Source organism: Perissodus microlepis, chromosome 3, assembly GCF_051167445.1.
Source record: "Perissodus microlepis isolate ML-2025 ecotype Zambia chromosome 3, ASM5116744v1, whole genome shotgun sequence".
NCBI lineage: Eukaryota > Metazoa > Chordata > Actinopteri > Cichliformes > Cichlidae > Perissodus > Perissodus microlepis.
The window spans coordinates 17639586-17648222 of NC_140463.1; the positions used below are offsets into that span (position 1 = coordinate 17639586).

At 48.4% G+C, this 8637-nt stretch overlaps 1 pseudogene; it reads right to left on the reverse strand.

Annotated features, from left to right (window-relative positions):
- Positions 1–6768: 6768 nt before the first annotated feature.
- Positions 6769–8426, reverse strand: LOC146390266 (uncharacterized; annotated as a pseudogene).
- Between the last annotated feature and the right edge of the window lie 211 nt (positions 8427–8637).

An 8637-nucleotide genomic window follows, 5' to 3' on the forward strand; every position in this document is an offset into this window, starting at 1 on the left:
GTTTGTATAATTTCTTAAAATTTGAACTTTTCTCCTCATATTTATGTTCCCCTTGTGTATATATGTTTTTTTCTCTTTTTTAAAAAATATCTCCTTTTTTAGTATGCAAAGAAAGTGAACCGGAGTCAAATTCCCTATTTGTGTGCAGAAACTTGGCCTAATAAATATCATTTTGATTCTGTTTTAGAGTTTTCTGTTTCCTTGTTTGTTAGTCTAGTTGGCTTAAAAAATATCCATCCATCCATCCATTTCCTTCCGCTTATCCGGGCCGGGTTGCGGGGGCAGCAGCCAAGGAGAGGAGCCCAGACCTCCCTCTCCCCAGCCACCTCCTCCAGCTTTTCTGGGGGAACACCAAGGCGTTCCCAGGCCAGCCGAGAGATTTAATCTCTCCAGCGTGTCCAGTGTCTGCCCCAGGGCCTCCTCCCGGTGGGACATGCCCGGGAGGTGACCCGGGGGAATCCTTATCAGATACCCAAACCACCTCAACTGGCTCCTTTCGATGCGGAGGAGCATCTCTAAGGTAGAGGCCAGCCACGCTTCGGCGGTTTCCGCCGCTTGTATACTTGATTTCGTTCTTTCGGTCACTACCCACAGCTCATGATCATAGGTGGGGTTAGGGGCGTAGATCGACCGGTAAATTGAGAGCTTGGCTTTTATGCTCAGCTCTCTCTTCACCACAACAGACCGGTACAGTGTCCGCATCACTGCAGCCGCTGCACCAATCCGTCTGTCGATCTCCCGTTCCCTTCTCCCTCACTTGTAAACAAGACCCCGAGATACTTAAACTCCTCCAGTTGGGGCAGGGTCTCGTCCCTGACCCGGAATGGGCACTCCACCCTTTTCCAGCTGAGGACCATGGCTTCAGATTTGGAGGTGCTGATTCTCATTCCAACCGTTTCACACTCGGCTGCGAACCAATCCAAGGCGAGCTGGCCATCACCTGACGAAGCCAACAGTATCACATCAATTGCGAAAAGCAGAGATGAGATCCTGAGACCACCAAAGTGAAAGCCTTCCGCCACTTGGCTACGCCTTGAAATTCTGTCCATAAAAATTATGAACAGAATTGGTGACAAAGGGCAACCCTGGCGGAGACCATCACCCACCAGGAATGAGTCCGACTTATTGCCGGCTATGCGGACCAAGCTCTTGTAACGGTCGTATAAGGACTGAATGGCCCGTAGCAATGGACCGGACACCCCATACTCCCGGAGCACCCCCCACAGGACCCCCCGAGGGACACGGTCGAATGCCTTCTCCAAGTCCACAAAACACTAGCTCAGGTGGCAGAGCAGGTCAGCCACTAATCAGAAGGTCGGTGGTTCGATCTCAGGCTGCCTCCTGGCTGCATGCCAAATATCCTTGGGCAAGATACTAACCCCATGTTTGCCTACTGGTGGGGGTCAGAGGGCCCAGTGGCGCCAGTGTCCGGCAGCCTCTCCTCTGTCAGTGCGCCCCAGGGCAGCTGTGGCTACAATGTAGCTTGCCATCGCCAGTGTGTGAATGTGTGTGTGAATGGGTGGATGACTGAATGTAGTGTAAAGCGCTTTGGGGTCCTTAGGGACTGAGTAAAGCGCAATACAAATACAGGCCATTTACCATTTTGTGGAAAGTCCATGAAAATGAAATGCCCTCACTGTGGTCTTAGTCTTCTTTAAAAAAAACTTCAAGGCTCACATGATGAGGAGGCATTCAAACAGATCAATAGATGTTTGCCTGGCCTGTCATCTGCAGTGTTTTTGCGTAGAGGGACTTCTTCCTCTTTGTTTTTCAGTTTGCAGAGGACATGGAGCTCTTTTTGAAATCATCTGCTGACGAGCAGGGACTATGGGTCAGTGCAATGTTTGACATTTAATGGACAGATGAAGGCACTGGCTGTTTGTTTGTGTTTTTTATATGTTGTTTGTTTTTCAGTGTACAGAATTCCAATTAAACTTATTATAAAATGTTGTTCACTTGTTTCCATTTCCATACTTATAGTAAAAAATGTAAGTGTAAATGTAACACTGAAGTTACAAGTATAATTGTTTATACTTGTAACTTCAGAGTAAAAGGCTTCTTGTTGATTGTTGATAGTTTTCTTTTTCTTTTTTTGACTACTAAACTGCAGTGGATCAAAAGAATGACACAGGTTTGATCTCAAGGATCTAATACTTGTGTGTTTGTGCATGACATTGCAATGCAAATATGTATTTGCAAGATAGACTGAAATAAATTATGACGCATCAAATATTACACAGGCTGCAGTGAATTTTTGTTGATACAGACTATTGAGATTTGAGTTTCCCAGTCAAACTTAGCTTTGAAGCACATGCTAAAAACACTTTTACTTTTGTAGATTTCATAACAAGAAACCATAGTCAAAATATGGTTATAGTAAAAAAAAAAATTCAAAGCTGCAGCACATACAGCAACAAACACTGTTAGTAAATGTGTCCTGGAGTTTATGCAGGTGCAGAAAGTACTGCTGCTGTAAGTAAGCCTAACAGCTTCCAGATCACTTATATTTCTGGAAAGATGGCAAGAAGGGCATTACTGCTCATTTCTACAATCTCCCAGATCTTGGAATACAATGCCTTTGTCCCATGAAACCACTTCACAGTAGTAGGAGTCCTCTAAAACCTATAAATGAAGAGTGTAGACGATACGGCACTAGATTGATTGACAGTGGTCTACAGCAATCAGAATGCACAATTTGCTGTTATAAAAAAAAAAAAAAATCAGCGAAACAGCGAGTCCGCAAAAGGTGAACCGCGTTATAGCGAGGGACCACTGTACAATAGTTTCCAGTAGCACTGCTGATATATGAAATGGTGAGTTTTGAGGTTGTCTTCAAACAAGTGCATTGTACTAGAAAAGGGTGTTTGAAGGATTAAAAATGTAAAAAGTAATGACTATTTTATATTTATGAAAAAACCTTATGCAGAAAAAGTAGCAAAGAAACAAAAACATTACACATGGACACTTTTGGCCTCGAACAAGCTGAAGGGATGGTGATTTTTTTAACCCTTTAAGACCTACCATAGAACCAAGTCCGCCAGAGCTTATATTATATTTTTACATGTTGTAGTGCCATTTTTGGGAGCATTTCAAGTTGATATACATCAATACAACCATTATAGCCAAAATTTTAATAATATGTCTGCATTAAGTGCATAGTAATTACATAAATTGCAAAAAAGTGCAATAAACTACAAAAAAAAAAATCGTTTTTGTTTTGTTTTTTGTCATCAACAATTTTTATTTATTTCATTTTAAACTTCAATAACAGAACTTAAGGATAACGACATAAATAAATAGTTTAAAAACAAACAAGCAAAAACAAAACAACAACAAAAAACAAAACAAAGGGAAGTTATCCTATTCTTTCTTCGCACACCCCACACCACCACTCTGTCATTACTCTTCTGTTCTTCAAGTTACAGAAAGCCAGCTTGTAAAGGGGGACCAAATACAATCATATTGATGCAATTTGTCTAATAAATCATAAGTCACTTTTTCGTAAGACGCCAACTTAGCCATTGTCTTTAGCCACTCTTCATAGGGAGGGGGGTTCTTTTTCCGCTAATGTCTTAGCCAGACCCGTTTGGCCGTAGTAAGAGCCAGGATAATCCATCTTTTTGTATAACTGGAAAAGTCTCCATCAGAAAGTTCTGTGGTTATACCAAGTATGGACAGTTTTGGTGAGATACCAAATCTCCTTTTTAAAACACTGAAAATTACCTCCATTATATTTTCCCACCAATCCCGAAGTGCCGAACAGCTCCATAAGATATGTAAAATCGAAGCATTTTGACCATCACATCTCCAACATTCGTCCGTAGAGGCCAGGTTCCATTTATACAATTGTTGCGGTGTTCGATGCCACCTATGTATTATCTTAAGTTGAATAAATCTACTGCCTGTTTCTTTATACATAGTATTAACATTTTGAAAACATGAATCCCATTCAACTGAAGATATGTCCAATGCCATGTCCTGGGCCCAGTAGCCCTTAACTTTCAGGAGAGGGTCAGCTGACCGTTCTTGCAATAAGTGATAAATCTTAGAGGTAATGCCTTTACCCATGGGTGATCTTGAGAGCAGGACTTCCACAGGGGTGCCCACAGGAAAACTCAAAGGGGTTCCCAGCCACTTCGAAAATGAACTATGTATTTGGACATATCTCCAGAATTGATTACGCTTCAACTTGTATAACTCCACAATTTAATCAAAGCTTAAAAAACATTTAGTCCCACAGTCAAATAAATCTGATGCATTAAGGATGCCTGCTTTACGCCACTGTAACCAGTCAACCGATGTCCCTCCAATTAAAATTCTTTTATTCCCCCATAAGGTTGCTGAAGGTGATTTAATAAAGTCCCAGCGACCTGCCCTATGTAATTTACACCACAATGTCTTCGCATTTGCAATTATAGGATGGGTAGTTTTATGACTGGTATCAAACAGCTCCCTCCAAGGAGAAATACTGCCATTAACTTCCGTCTCTATATGGGACCAGATGGGTTTAACTGGTGCAGTAGGTAACCAAGCTCTAAGTTGTTTCACGTTCATCACCCAATAATACCATTGGAAATTAGGCAATGAAAAACCTCCTTGTTTTGCACTCGCTTGAAGTTTCTTAATACTTAAACGATGCGGTGAGCTACCCCAAAGAAACTGCCAGATCAAAAAGTCTAGATCTTTGAAATACTTATCTGGAATGTGTAATGGAATATTAGATAAAATATAAAAGATCATGGGTGTAGTCATCATCTTAATACAACTAATTTTACCCCATATTGTGAGACGTACTCTGGACCATCTACAAAATTCCATTTTTATTCTTTCAAACATTGGCTCCATATTTGCTCGAACCATCTTAGTGTAATCCGAGGTAATTTGTATCCCCAAATACCTCAAACCATTCACGGACCACCGAAACTCCCACTGTTTAAATAAAGTATGGGGGCAGTGTCCTGACATAGGCATTGCCTCTGATTTATCCCAGTTGACGCGATACCCTGAAAACAGCGTAAAGCTTTCTATACATTCTAATAGGGCTGGAATTGACTTCCCAGGCTGGGTCATAAGTAACAACATATCATCTGCATATAATAGAAGCTTATGTTGACTATTACCCATCGAAATTCCAAATATATTTACATTATTTTTCTCAGTTTTTGTGCCAGAGGCTCTATAGCAATTACAAAAAGACCGGGGCTAAGGGGACAACCCTGTCTTGTGGATCTCTGTAAAAGGAATAGGTCTGATATGAGCCCATTCGTCAATACTCGCGCTGAAGGCGAATCATATAATATCTTTATCCACCTAATAAAATTATCACCAAAACCAAACTTTTCTAATGTCTTAAACAGATAATCCCACTCAACACAATCAAAAGCTTCTGTAGCATCCAGCGATAGGGCCACTGTTGGATATACTGAATCATATAAATAATTTTGCAAATTAACCAGCCGCCTAATATTATCTGAACCATAGCGGTTTGGAACAAAACCAGATTGGTCTGCATGAATTATTTTTGCCATTACTACTTTTAATCGACCCGCTAAGACCTTTGGCAAGATGTTTTGGTCAGAATTCAGCAAAGATATAGGGCGGTAACCACTTGGGTCTAAAGGGTCTTTCCCAGTTTTAAGAATAAATGTTATAAGTCCAGAGTGCATTGACTGAGGTAATGAGCCTACTTTGAACGCCTCATTATAAACATCGAGCAACAGGGGACTTAACATATCCTCAAATGCTCTATAGAAATCCAATGGTAACCCATCTAATCCTGGAGCTTTATTAAGTGGCATACTGTTAATTGCACGGGTAATCTCCTCCACTGTAATTGGAGCATCTATAATCTGCTGGTCAGTAGTAGAAAGCTGTGGCTGTCACGGTTTGGCATGGCAGACCGTGGGGGGTGTAGGGAAGGAGGACCCAGGCACGGTGCTCTGTGTGCGAACAGTGCGTTTATTTACAGTGTGTGGTACAAAACAACAATAAATCCCCGTGTTTTCCCCAGACTCCCGTGTCGTGTCCTCCTAGTGCTCTCTGCTCCCGTGTCTGCACTCCCGGTGCTCGCTGCTCTTCAGGCCTTCCACGCTCCTCCTGCGGGAAACAATAGCGGCAGCTGTCAGGACACTAAACAATGGCAGGCATGCACTTAACGACAAAACCTAAACTGGATGACTAACGTGGAGTCTCAAGCAATGATCCCGCGCCGGTGGGAGCTCCAAGACTCTCTTAAGTAGCTCCCCCGACGAGGCCTGATCAGCCGCAGGTGCGTGGCTTTGGGTGTGGCCAGTCCCCCAGCAGGGCCACACCCACCAGGCCCAAAGGCGCCTGCAAACCAGTGTTCATACACACACACACACACACACACAAGCACGGAGAAAGAGCAGCAGCAACACCAAAAATACATATAATGTCACCAGTCCATGACTGCCCAGGGATCCTGGGCCGCCCAGACCCAGGACCCTGACAGTACCCCCCCTCTAAGGGTCGGCTCCCGACGACCCAAAACAAAAAAACACAAACAAAAATTACAGTACAACCAACCCAGGGCGGGTGGCGGGGGGTCCAGGACGGAGGGCCAGAACCGAAACAAGCAAAAACCACAAAAGAACAACCCCCCCCCAAGGTCACAGTCCCAAAGTCCGACCGCGCATCCCGCAGCGGAGCAAAAAAGAAAAACGCCACAAAACAGTCTCAGGCGGCCCATCATTACAACACAAGAGTTCAGGAGGCCTACCTCGGGTCCCGTGACGGCAGTAGGACGCTTCAGGCGGCCGACCTCGAGTCCAGTGGGGGCAGCGTTGCAGCTCCGGCGGGCGGCCATGGGTCCGGCAGCAGCAGCAAAACGGGTCTGGGGGCCTGCCACTGATCCAGTGGCGGCGGAGCTGCAGCTCCGGTGGCTTGCCACGCGTCCAGAGGTGGCGGCGCTGTACCTCCGGCGGCCTGCCACAGGTCCGGCAGTAGCGGCGAAACGGTTCCGGTGGCCTGCCCCGGGTCCGGTGGCGGCGGCACTGCCCCTCCGGCGGCTTGCCCCGGGTCCGACGGCAATGATGCTGCTCCTCCGGCGGTCTGCCCCGGGTCCGACGGCAACGGCACTGCTCCGGTGAGCAACAGCGAGGAGTGGCACATGGCCTATGAAGCGTCGGTCGCTGACGTGGACGCGCTAGACGTGGGCAGCGTGGAGGGCGCGCTAGACGTGGAGGTCCCTCTGACTCGCTGACCTCCAGTTCTGGCTGAGCAAGTCCCTCCAGACCGCCGAGCTCCTCCGGTGGCAGCGCGGGCTCCACAGGCTCACTGAGCTCCTCCCGCTCGCCGATCTCCAGCTCCGGCTCGCCGAGCTCCCCCGGCTGCGGCGCGGGCTCCTCCGGCTCGCTGAGCTCCTCCTGCTCGCCGATCTCCAGCTCCGGCTCGCCGAGCTCCCCCGGCTGCGGCGCAGGCTCCTCCCGCTCGCCGAGCTCCTCTGCTGGCAACGCCGGTCACTCCGGCTCGCTGAGCTCCTCCGGCAGCGGCGCTGGCTCCACCGGCTCGCTGAGCTCCGGCAGCGGCGCTGGCTCCACCGGCAGCGGCGCTGGCTCCACCGGCTCGCTGAGCTCCTCCGGCAGCGGCGCTGGCTCCACCGGCTCGCTGAGCTCCTCCGGCAGCGGCGCTGGCTCCACCAGCTCGCTGAGCTCCTCCGGCAGCGGCGCTGGCTCCACCGGCTCCTCCGGCAGCGGCGCTGGCTCCACCGGCTCGCTGAGCTCCTCCGGCAGCGGCGCTGGCTCCTCCGGCTCGCCGGGCTCCTGCTCGGGCAGGGCAGGGCCGGGTGGCGACGTAGCAGCCGGTGAAAAAGATGGCAGAATGGTGGCTGCAGGCAGACGAGAGAATGGTGGTACAGCCACGGCAGATGGTGAAGCCGCGAGTGGTATGGAGACCTCTGACTGAGGCGACGCTAGCTGCACTGGTGGCTGGCTTACAGCAGCGTCTGCGGTGTCACCATCCACTGAAAGCAAAGAAGCAAATGGGGTGAGAAATGAAAAAGTGTCTGAATTACTCACCGCAGCCGGCTCTTGAGATGACCGGGAAGTCGGCTGCGGTGAGGAACGCCGGCGGCGCGAACGTCGTTTCCGGGTAGACGTCGGGGCCGGCGTGTCAGGCAGTGAATCCACCAGCTGTCCGAGCTGGTGAGCAGCCTGAGGAGGAGAGTGGAGGTGGAGGGTGGAAAGCAGGAAGTCCAGGACAACTGGATTAAGGGAGTCCACCAGCCAGGGGAATTTAACAAGCGTCTCCTGCAGCCGCCTCTCCACGGCGTGACGCAAACCTTCCGCGGGCTTCTCCCACCACAACTCGCATAGGCGGTAAACCTTGTCCATCACCTCCCTCCTGAGCCTCTCCTCAGAGACCACTGGGTCCATGCTTGGCGGGATCATTCTGTCACGGTTTGGCATGGCAGACCGTGGGGGGTGTAGGGAAGGAGGATCCAGGCGCGGTGCTCTGTGTGCGAACAGTGCGTTTATTTACAGTGTGTGGTACAAAACAACAATAAATCCCCGACGGGAGTCCGAATCCCAGACTCCCGTGTCGTGTCCTCCTAGTGCTCTCTGCTCCCGTGTCTGCACTCCCGGTGCTCGCTGCTCTTCAGGCCTTCCACGCTCCTCC